Genomic DNA, 12,360 nt, shown 5'->3' on the forward strand with positions numbered 1-12,360 from the left:
CAAAATAAATCTTAACTGAGGGTGGGTAGGGTGGGAGAAGCTCTGGAGCCAACTGAAGATTCCCAGGTAAGATCCCCCCCTGTATTGTGTGGGCAGGTAGTCCCTCCCCTACCTAGCCTGGTCACCTTGGCAACACTTCCCCAGGTGGGATTGGACAAATGACTGAGGCAGGTGGAGACCTCCAGGTATCCCACCTGGGGAAGGCGAAGCCAAGCCTGTGCTGATGGAGCTGCACATGGTCCAGGGGCTGCCCGTGTCCACGCAAAGGGTGCCCCCCGTTTAATGTGAGGAGCAGTCATTACTCCTGTATCAGGACTGTGTTGTGTGAGTTTTTAGCCCTTTTCCTTCCTTGCCGCCAATAAAAACGGCCTCCTCATTAAAGGGGGAGGGTTCTTTTAGCCCTGGAAGGGAAGCTTCCGTTGGATGTGCAGAGACCTGGGACGTGTAAAGCCTGCAGGTGCTGATTATACAGTACATGCGATCCTGCTCTCCCTCTATACGCACACCCCTCACAGTTTTTGATTTTGTGGAAAGGGCACCTGTAGTGTTACTTCTTGAGCCTTGCCACGGTAACTGCATTTTCTAACGGTTGCTGCTTTGTCCCAGAGTGCTTTGCTGCACCTCGAGATCTTCTGCCTGAGGAAAAATCCCTTTTCAGAATCTATATTTGAGTTCACGGAATACACATGGTGGTGGGGCGGTTTGGGTGAGGCATTAAAGTGGCGGCATGGAGCAGACAGATGTTCCCATGAGTGCGTGTGGATTTGAGGAAGAGCCTGCCGCCACAAATTTGCAAAATCCCTGACTTGTGCACACTTAGCCCTTATAGAACGTTTGAAAGAAGCTGGCCTTGCCATTGTGTTCATGGGGGCAAGGCCTGCAGGGAGCACCGTGTGAGCAGAACAGCACTCCTTACACACTGGCGGGCAATGAGCCAGACAGCATCCTGCAATCTGCATGGCACTGGCAACTGGCTGCCTTGCTATTCCAGGTTGGGAGGGTGTTTGGCAGTTGCTAGGTAACCGTCAAGTGTTTTTCCTCTCTTCCTTACAGCGGGCAAAGTAACCGGTTGAGGATGCCATTTCGCGCTGGCACTTCAAAGTGCTTAACAGCTCAGGCCAGTAGGTCTCTTTCTACTAGGTGGGCTGCGTAGATCATAGACATAAATGGGTACATAAGAGGGCTGGGGCCAGGGAGTCGTGATTTTGTGGGGCAAATACCATGCCTCCCCTCCCCTTTGTGGCTTGGTTATTTCAGTGTTATTTAAAGTAAGGCTACACATTATCCGAGTGGAAAGCAGTCTGGCTTTCCCCCCTTCTTCTTAGAAACTCGAAGAAGACCATGTCAGGGAGAACAAACAGATGTTGATTTGCCCCAGCCAATATTGCCAATGGCGAGGGAAAATGGGAGATGTAGTCCATCAATATTTGGAGGACCACAGATTCACCATCCCTGTCTTAAGAGCCAGTGTGGTGTAGTGGTTAAGAGTGGTAGCCTCGTAATCTGGGGAACCGGGTTCGCGTCTCCGCTCCTCCACATGCAGCTGCTGGGTGACCTTGGGCTAGTCGCACTTCTTTGAAGTCTCTCAGCCCCACTCACCTCACAAAGTGTTTGTTGTGGGGGAGGAAGGGAAAGGAGATTGTTAGCCGCTTTGAGACTCCTTCGGGTAGTGATAAGGCGAGATATCAAATCCAAACTACTACTACTACTACTCCTCCTCCTCTTCTTCTTCTTCTTCTTCTTCTTCTTCTTCTTCTTCTTCTTCTTCTTCTTCTTCTTCTTCTTCTTCTTCCTCTTCTTCTTCAGGAATGATTGCAGAAGTGCCTTCCTTGCCCTGCACAGCTGAGAGGAAGAGTGTCAAACTCATGCTTGAAACAAGGATCACCCCATACCAATTTTTCCTTTCTTCTGTTGACATCTCTTCCTTGCACATCTCACACCAAGCAGCAATGCTAGGATTCCATTCCGTTGATGTGGCTTATGCGTCTCGTCTTCCTAGTTTTTCCTGTCCCAGCAGCAATGATAGGATTCTTTCCCTCGAGATCTCTCCTATAACTCAGCTTCCCCAGTGATCTACCCACCGGATTTTAGGGAACAGATGTAATTCTTTGCTAATTGAGAAGTGTAGGTGTTGAGGTGCAGTCCCCTAACTCCCTGAAGAAGCAGCAACAACTCCACTGTCAGGAGATGACATGAGGGCCCCTGCCCCACCACACGGCCTGCTACCATGACCTACCCAGTTTCCCTCAGAAACTGGCCCTGGGACCAGTACCTGAAGGGAACCAAGTGATTGTGTGGTTGGGAGGTTGCCAGGGCTTTCCCCCCAGCCAGAACTCAGTTCTGGCACCTCTCAGGTGGGCATCATTGCCATTCTAAGACAACAAGGGAGGTGTTCATGGTGAGTTCCAGCACCTCTTTTTTTTTAGAAAAATAGCACTGGCTGTTGCTATGATTGCCGCAATCAGCATATTCTGGCCCCAATGTCCATACTCTCAATGGCAGCCTGCAATGAAGAAATTACACAAATTATATTTTCTCTTCAGCTTTATTTCCATGCCAGTGAAGTCTTTGCTCAGCTAAATGCTGACCCGTCAGGTTGCTGCTAACGACAGAGGAGCAAGGTCAGTTAACAGAAAGGGAGGCAGCAAAAGTGGTTATTGTAGCCAAGCGGTTTAGAGAAGCCCCGATATGCCCACGTACCCAGACGTGTTGGTAAGATCATGTCCCAAGTCACAACCATCAAGATCTGATCCTGCTTTAGTGTTTGAAATCTGACACAAATCATTGCCTGAGGCTTCAAAGACCTCTCTGGCAGGTACGAGGGTGAATTACCTGTTTCAGATCTGAGTGACTGTTGAAAGCATACACGTTGCCTCTGAAGAAAAGCAAGTAAGATCTGAAAATGGTATCTGTCAGTCTTGCAAAGTTGTCATGGAAAAGAAAATCTCCTGTCTCATGAAGATGCAGACAGACTGAGGGGGAGGTGGGGAGCAACAGTATCACACTTGCCTGTCAAATATGCACCTTGTTTTCTATGCAGGCAATATATTAAGATTTAAAAAAAATGTTTTTGGGTTTTCTTTTGCAGGAGATCAAAGCAAGTGGTCAATAGAGAGCCAGTGTGGTATAGTGGTTAAGAGCGGTAGACTCCTAATCTGGGGAACTGGTTTTGCGTCCCCGCTCCCCCACATGCAGCTGCTTGGTGACCTCGGGCCAGTCACACTTCTCTGAAGTCTCTCAGCCCCACTCACCTCACAGAGTGTTTGTTGTGGGGGAGGAAGGGAAAGGATAATGTTAGCCGCTTTGAAACTCCTTTGGGTAGTGATAAAGTGGGATATCAAATTCAAACTCTTCTTCTTCTTCTTCTTCTTCAATAAATGTTGGCTTCAATGTCAATAAAGAAGATTCCACCCCCCCCCGCTGTATTTTGACATCAACTGAATATTAAAATATGCACAACTTTTCCCCCAACCTATGCCACTTCACACACCATGTATTTTTCTACAAAAAGAGGCAGGTTGTTCAATGGTATTTGAAAGTCACATGTCCCCTGCTTTTTAAATGAAGGTATTACTAAGAGGGCAGCAGGATGAGTGAGACATGAATGGAGGGAGTGAAACACTGCATACCTGCAGTACTGAGGGTCTAAATGTCTTCGATACGATAAAAATTCTCATTTATTGACACAATAAGCACTTTATGCAGAAATTAAGATAAGGTGTTAACCATTCAGTGTTAGTTTCCCCAGCCAGCTGGAAGGGGAAAAAAAAGTGAGCTAAAGACTAGATAAAAAGGAAAAGACCCCTGGATGGTTAAGTCCAGTCAAATTCAACTATGGGGTGTGGCGCTCATTTCCACTTTCAGGCCGAGGGAGCCAGTGTTTGTCCACAGACAGCTTTCTGGGTCATGTGGCCAGCAGGACTAAACTGCTTCTGGTGCAACAGGACACCGTGACAGAAGCTAGAGTGCACAGAAACACTGTTTACTATCCTGCGACAGCAGTACCCCCAGGTATAGGGCGGTATATAAATTCAATAAATAATAATAATATTTATCTACTCGCGCTGGTATGCTTTCAACCTGCTAGGTTGCATGTCGAGGTCCCCAAGCCATCCCCCAAATAACTCACAACGCACACTTAATTTTTGTTTAAGTTTTTTGGCATAATTTTGGCCACAACTTTATTTAAATACAAAACTGTGAGTGGTTGTTTAGGCATTGGTTAAGACTATCTGCCCCCCCGCCTGGGGACAGAACTGACTTCCAGGCACCACCAAAAGACAGTGCGGGAAAACAAGTCGGGGAGAATTGGAGCTGAGTCACAGACCCTCAATTCTCACCCGCCTGCTCCCCGAAGGCTTGCCGGCCCTAGTCCCATTCCAGGGATTGGATGAAAAGATGGCAAGCCCCAGGATTCCTTTAACGGAATTCCCTTTCCGCAGCAACCATGGAGGGGCAGGCCCAGCCTATCCTAACCCCTCCTCCACCAATTTATAACCAATGCCTAACTGCAACCTTACAAGTTGTGACGATTTGCTACGCAGTAGGCAAAAACCAAATGGCCCAGCCAATCAGCCAGATGGACAAAATTCCTACCAGGCCCCTGCCCCAATGGCAGACGACCCCATGACAGGCATAGCAAGGTCAATGCAACAACCCCTTACTCAAGGGTGGGAAGGCGGGTGATTCGTTGCACGCAGCAAAGAGAAAGCTCCAGGCTGCGTGCAGAGTATTTAAACATTTTACCCCTCCCACCAAAATTGCAACATAACTTTTACCCCCAGCAACCCAGTGAACCAATCACTGCCCTAGGCCATCTTTAGAGACCCTGCCTGGTAACAGAGGGGTGGCTCAGCAGACCCCACCGCAACACGTGCTCTCTATGAAGGAGAACACGCTTTGGCAGAAGCTGGGACAGAGTAATGGGAACTCACTCCATTGCGCAGATTCAAATTGCTGACCTTATGATCGGCAAGTCCAAGAAGCTCGGTGCTTTAGACCACAGCACCATTGCATCCCTGTTAGTTAAAGACTAGGAGATTGAGAGACCCCATAGAATTATCATCAAGGATCTTCACAGATCCCAGCTGACACCTCACAAAATTGAACTCCTGTTCTACAGGCAATAATCCTTTCATATATATTTTTTACATTGAACTGGAGTCGATGTCAGGTACATCTGATTTTCCACAGAGATGTTGTAAGTGGGGGCATTCGATCTCAATATCCATTTAATAAAGTAATTTTTACAACCAGAAGTAGATTAACGTAAGAGCATTTGTGCACACCCATGTGCTTGTGTCTGGGAGCATGTCTGCTGTTTTCAAGCGGTTATGAATATTGAAGCCTGGTGAAAAGCCAGCTGTGTCCCTTCACTGGAAAATCCTCAGAAATAGATTTCCCACAAGTTCCACTTCTGCTCCATTTGCAAGTTTCCTGAATGAAATATAGGATTTTAAAGACATTTTCTCTTTCCTTTTTTGGGGTTGGGAGTCATTAACAGAGATTAGCTGGATAAATAGGGGGAAGCGATTTTTAAACTGTTTGCAAACTTAATGTGAAGAGCCCAGCCTTGCAAATTATCACATCTAATCAGGGATGCACGCTTCACTGCTTCAGTAATTGTACTAGTATTAGTCAAATTCTTGTTGTCTCCTCATTAGCCATGAAAAGGAAACTCAAGATGTACTTCATTAGAGGTTCCTGGAAATAAATGGTATGGGGAAGGGGAGGAAGGAAGAAATGCACTTGATCTGCAAGGAACAATTGTGCAAGAGAAGACAAGAACAGGCATGATTCCACTATTATTCTGGATCTTTTGCAAGTAACACTAAACCACATTTTTCCTCATCTGATTTTGCTTTTCTGACAGGAAAGAAAAAAAGAATCCTTGCAGCCTAATATATCTGAATGGCCTGGTGGGAATTAATGAATAGTGCTCTGAATATTTCACGCTTTCGATTGGGGGTTGAAACGCTTTAATTTGGATGGGAATTTCTCCTGAATAAAGTGTTTGATTGCAAACCTATGCAGAAGGGAGTAAGTCCCACGGCGAGCACTGAAGCTTGCTTCAGTCTTGTAAACATGGGTAGAAATACTGGTATTAGGCTGTATCAATATTACTGTGATCTGGGTTCCTCCACAAAGAGGGCCTTTCCTTCTCTCAATAAATTGTGGGTCTGACATACACAGGATGCAGAAGAAGACTTCCATAATATGGAGCAGGCATTCTGGTCCTTCAAATATCCTGGATCCAAGCAAAATAGGATTTAAAGGTAGGCACCAATGTTTCAAATAGGCATAGCTGGATAGCTCAGTCAGTACAGCCCGAAAGTCTTAATCTCAGGGTTGTGGGTTTTTGCCCCACCTTGGGCAAAAGATTCCTTCATTTCAGAGGGTTAGGCTAGATGGCCTTTGAGGGTCCTTCCAACTCTACAACTCTATGTATGATTCTATGAATTGTGCCTGGAAACAAATTGGCAACCATTGCAGCCGTTGTTGAACAAGTGAATTTAGAGAGGCTCAGGGAGACATTCATGTCAATCGCCCATTCTCTGGCCAATAAGGTCTCTGGAAAATTCAGCCAATCTCAGTCCAAAAGTATTTCTGTGGCCAGGAGCTTCCACCCATCTGTGTCCAGGTTGGAAAAAAATAAATTTCTTTTTCTTTTTTTACTCCTACCATTTTTAAAATGGATGAGGATGATTGAGATGATTTTTTGAAAAAAGGTTTTGCACCCTGTGCATGCTCAAACTGTTTGTTTCTCAGGCTTGTAATTCTAAACCATGTCTGACCCTGCTCACGTTAAACTCCTTGGGTGGTGTCCTGCTTTGATGCATTTTTCTTTTTTCTAAACAAATTTTATTAAATTTTCCACAGTGATGACACAAACCACAAAGCAAAATGATACACAAAAACAGAAAAAGAAAAAAGAAGACAGAAAAAAGGGGGAACAATAAACAGATAAACAATAACAACAAATTTAATTCTTCACAAATCCAATCTTTTAAATATCTTGGTTGACTTCCTCAAGTACCTCCCTTCTGAGTTTCCTTTTGATGCATTTTTATACATTACTGCTTAGCAATGTACAGATTTGGGCACACTTCTCAATAATACACACATTTTTGTGTACTTTTTTTGGATGGAGAACTACGTCACAAAATTCAGAGAAGTGAGAATTTTGAAGATCAGCTGCACTTTGATTCGTGTTTTGGATCAGGAAGGATTAGGCAGGTTCAAATTAAAATGCCAACCAAATGAATTTATCTCCCATCCTAAGCTCAGGTTGTCCTCTGGTGAATACTTAAAAAATAATAATGAAAAAATGAGAGACTTAAAAAAGATATTTGCACAGATGTAAATACATTCCTGGATTTGATTTTCCCACTCCCTATTTGTCTCTCCCACAGACATTTAGTTTCTGAGCCCAATTCAAAGTGCTGGTTTTAACCTATAAAGCCTTAAGTGGCTCAGGACCGCAACACCTCAAGGACTGCCTCTTTCGATATGAACCTACCTGGATCCTCAGATCAACTTCTGAGGCCCTTCTTCATGTGCCTCCTCCTCGAGAGGTCCAGAGGATGGCAACAAGAGATTGGGCCTTCTCTGCAGTGGCTCCCCACCGGTGGAATGGTCTCCCCATGGAAGCTCGCCTGGCACCTTCATTATACACTTTTAGGCGCCAGGCAAAAGCATTCCTTTTTAACCAGGCCTTTGGTTGATTTGATTGACATCCTAAGGCCTTATAAACTCTGGGTTTTGGGGGGGAGGGGGTTAGTGGGCTGTTGTTTTTATTTTGATTATATATTTTGTGGTTTTATATTTTGATTTTTGTTCTGTGAACTGCTCTGAGACTTCCGGGTATAGAGCGGTATATAAAGTCAATAAATCATCATCATCATCATAAAATAATTTATATGTAACATTATTATTATTATTAGTTGTAGTAGTAGTATATAATATAATATAATAATATTGTATGTATATGAAAATGTTTGCAAACTGGCAGTGAAGGCACCTCAGATGTAGGCATTTTAATAAAACCATAATACTGGTCTCCTGAGACAGGCTTGGAAAGATTACCCCTGGATTTAGCAGATAATCTAATCATGAATTTGGAGACTCCATGCATCTGAGTCTTTGATGCCTCACAATTTCTCCAAATCATCTCCAAAGATATCATCTTTCCTAATCATAACAGTTGGTAACGGTTGCCATGGCAGCCACTAAACAAGCTTCTAAAAACCATGGCGCTAGAAAGTCCTCTAAAAACGACAGAGCTAAGCTTATTTTTAAAAATATGCAGCCAAAAAGTAAAATGTTACAAGTGCTGGAGAAAAAAATGCCACTCTAAACTGCATAACATTATGGATTTTCTTTTTTCTAAGCAAATGTTTACGTACTGGAAATGTACAGGATGCGTGCGTGCAATTTGACAATTATATACATAATGTGAAACAGCTTCATATTTATGTGACATTTACTGTGTTCCACTGGGATATTATCCTTATGAGAAATAATTCATGGCAATAAAGAATATGGACAGGCTTTACATTTACTGTGCATTATGGGCAGAACTCCCAAAATATGAACGTTCCATAGCATCCCAACCACAGAAGTCTTATTCTGCCCTCTTCCCCATGAGAGGAACTCTTTTGCAGTTGCAAAACTGTTGCGGTTGCCTAATAATTTAAAAGCAGGGCATCCAATCTGGCTAGCCCCATGTCGTACAAACATCTTGATTAGACTCTTTTACTGAATGATCTGCATGTGCATATTTTGTATAGTTTGTTCATATTACTGGAAGTCTGTCCACAACAAATAGAAAAATCCAGTGATGGACAAAGTATGCCCATATCATTCGCGAAGGCAGAACTGCCTGCTCAAAGAAATTGCCACGAGCCAAATAAAGGTAATTCTACTTAAATAATAATAATTATTATAATCCATATGGTTGTAAGTCTGCTTTAAAAATACACTACAGTTGTGTCTTATGCAAGGGTTCTGTTCCAAGGCTTCTGTGTATATGCAAAAATATTCAAATACTTGGAAAGCAACCACCATGTGAGCCATAGCTATCAAGTGTCCCTTATTTGATGGAACAGTCCCTTATCCCAGCGCCATGTCCCGCTGCTGTCCCTTATTGATGAGGCTTCATTTGGCTGCTGGCTGGGCTTTCTGCCTTTGGCTCGGAGGGGCTCAGAAGTTGAACATATCTGTGCCCGGAAAATCCCTTATTTTGGCTGCTGATCCCTTATTTTCGAGGCTGCTGGTCCCTTATTTTCAAATCTGTAAGTTGACAGCTATGATGTGAGCACATCTAGGCTTTGGGAACTGGTGTGCCAGCTCTGAAAATCTCAGGATGCTCTCGCGAGATCTCGCAGGGTCATTCAAATTCCCGTGAGATCTCATGAAAGCCCCCCAGACCTTGCCTGGGAAGCAAGGCAGAGAGCTTAGAAGCTCTTTTTTGTGCCAGGACAATCTGGTACAGAAAGAGCTTTTAATTTCTCAGTCCTGCTCCCCAAGAAAGGTCCTCTCCATGCGGCGGCTCTGCATTTAACTTGTGGGAATTCAACCTTCTCCTTCTTCTTTGGCGAAAACTTGTAACCGAGTAAAATTGTCTTCCATAAACACAGTCTTACGAGTGATTCCGTAAGTGACTGTGGAGGATCCACACGTCCTTCTACAGTGGGGACATAGGTTTCCGGGCGGGAGCTGATCACGGTGAGGGTTTGCCAAGCGTGTCTTCCTCTTAGCGTGTTTCTCCCTTTCATCCTGAGTTTGAGCATCTTCAAAACCCATGACACCTTTGGTAAAGGCTGTTCTCCAGTTGGAGTTCTCGCAGGCCAGTGTTTTCCAGTTGTCGGTGTTTATACTACATTTTTAAAGATTTGCCTTGAGAGAGTTTTTAAACCTCTTTTGTTGACCACCAACATTACTCTTTCCATTTTTAAGTTCGGACTAGAGTAGTTGCTTTGGAAGACAATAATCAGGCATCCGAACAACATGACCAGTCCAACGAAGTTGTTGTTGAAGAATCATTGCTTTGACACTAGTGATCTTTGCTTCTTCCAGTACACTGGCATTAGTTCACCTGCCTTCCCAAGTGATGTGTAAAAATTTTCGGAGGCACTGTTGATGGAATAGCAGGCCTTAAACCACATAGAGCTGAAATTGCACAAGCCAAGTGTGCAGACAACAATATCATACCATAATGGGAAATGCAATTGTAGAAATAATAATGTCTTATTTCGTGTCACTCTGGAAAAAACCAAAACTAGTTGAGTCCAATAATGATTTTTAAAATCATGGAACTATGTTTTTGCAGGTAATTCCTCCTTCATGCTCCTCTGTTCAAGCAACCACTCAAACTACTTGAACACACCATTCACAGACCATACCTAAACATTTAGAGTTTGTAAACACAAATAATTGATCATAGTAATGCTTCCTGATCTCATCAGCATCTGCCCTTATCTCTGACTATTGTGTGAGAAAAGTGTTTTGTTTAAATATTAGACAGAATTTTCATACATACAGCCTGGCCAAATATTCTCTTTTTATTTTTGGCATTAAAAAAGAGCTTTCACGAGGTAAATTTCTCTCTCTAGAAACACTTAGACTATACAAATAATCCTGTTTTGCTGGCAACTGCAGGTTCAGCATATTAAGTTTCCCGGTTACTGCTTTTAACTCCTTCCTGAATTAGTCCCATGCATGATTCTGTCAAAACAGAGTGCTCCAACAATACTGAATGGGATGACATCACATTAAGTAGTCAAATCATGTGGCCATATGATGATGTCACTTAAAGGCATGTAAGGGTGACTGAAAATGAGAACATTCTCTCCTAAGGTTTTTGGGATAACCCTCTTACATCTTGCTTAACATGTTTAATGATTCTCCATCTGGTTTTATAGTCTCTGGTTATTTCTGCATTATGTAGATTTTTGAACTTTTTTATTGACAGATTACATTTGGTTCTATTATGTAAATTTCCTGACTGCGATTGTAAGCTGCTCCGAGGACCACTTCTGTGTTGGAAAAGTGAGACCAACATATAAATAAATGAATAACCTCCTGTATTCATCTCTCACACCCCCCCTTTGTTGAGTCCTATCCATTTCCAGGGATAAATTGCTGCTTTGCATTTTTTTTAAAAAAACAACAGCACCAATGCTACTGAATAATTCATAAAAGTAAAAATAGAACAAAATTTCAAAATTTGCATTTGATACAGCATTTATCTTTCTGCAACCATAGAGAGCAGCGAAACTCACCCATATCCATTCTGAATAGGCTGGGCTTAGAAAAACCCAGCCTGGGGAAGCTCGCCTGCCATCATCCCACTTGGCTGCCAGTTTCTCTCCTCTCCTCCCTTTCCCATACTTTTCCAAGTTTGCAAGTTGTGATGGAGGGCAACCAAAAGAGTTTGGCAAAAACTGATCTCTTCATCTAAATCTGCACCTCTCTGCAGCAAAGCTGGGGTGTTGATGCTGTGTACCCCTCCATTGTAGGCTCAGGTTGTCTATAAAGGTAAAGGTAAAGGGACCCCTGACCCTTAGGTCCAGTTGTGGCCGACTCTGGGGTTGCGGCGCTCATCTCACTTTATTGGCCGAGGGAGCCGGCGTACAGCTTCTGTGTCATGTGGCCCGCATGACTAAGCCACTTCTGGCGAACCAGAGCAGCGCACGGAAACGCTGTTTACCTTCCCACCAGAGTGGTACCTATTTATCTACTTGCACTTTGACATGCTTTCGAACTGCTAGGTTGGCAGGAGCAGGGACCGAGCAACGGGAGCTCACCCCGTTATGGGGATTCGAACCGCCAACCTTCTAATCAGCAAGTCCTAGGCTCTGTGGTTTAACCCACAGCGCCACCTGCGTCCCTTCAGGTTGTCTATATCTGTATATAAATGATATATATCCTAAAGACACCACAGTCCCTGCTGTGCCTCATTTTCCCAAAAGAAATCGCAGACCCTGGGCAAGCACCTGGAACTCCCTGGAACCTCGCACTGCTGTGGACATTGGGGTGGCATGTAACAACAGAATTTGAGACAGCTTAGAAGCAGCCTTTGGTAGTACAGCTTTCCCCATAGCTGCTCCCCCCCTTTCCCCCCTTAACTTGGTATGTTTTGGAAAGTATGAGAAAGCTGGAAAGGAGGGAAGCTGCCAGATGAGAGGGCTGGGTCCAAGCATTACAAGCCAAGGTGAAATGTCAAGAGGGGTTGTGCCTGGCTTGTAATGGCTAGGGGATTTCCAAACTGGGTGAATTCCTTGCTGTTCTCTCCCCACACCCCAATTCCGAAAGCTTTCTCCATCCCTGGATCTGTGTCCTAGAAGATTATCTACAGCT

The 12,360-nt window shown here is 44.0% G+C and overlaps 1 long non-coding RNA gene across 1 annotated transcript; it reads left to right on the forward strand.

The window, feature by feature from the left end:
- Positions 1 to 326: 326 nt before the first annotated feature.
- On the forward strand, positions 327 to 11,087 carry LOC309371226. Its single transcript, XR_014168940.1, has 3 exons — positions 327 to 1,121; positions 2,544 to 2,621; positions 10,973 to 11,087. It is a non-coding gene; the product is annotated as an uncharacterized lncRNA (long non-coding RNA).
- The last annotated feature ends 1,273 nt before the right edge of the window (positions 11,088 to 12,360 follow it).

This window comes from Podarcis melisellensis (assembly GCF_964234715.1).
Source record: "Podarcis melisellensis genome assembly, chromosome: 5".
NCBI lineage: Eukaryota > Metazoa > Chordata > Lepidosauria > Squamata > Lacertidae > Podarcis > Podarcis melisellensis.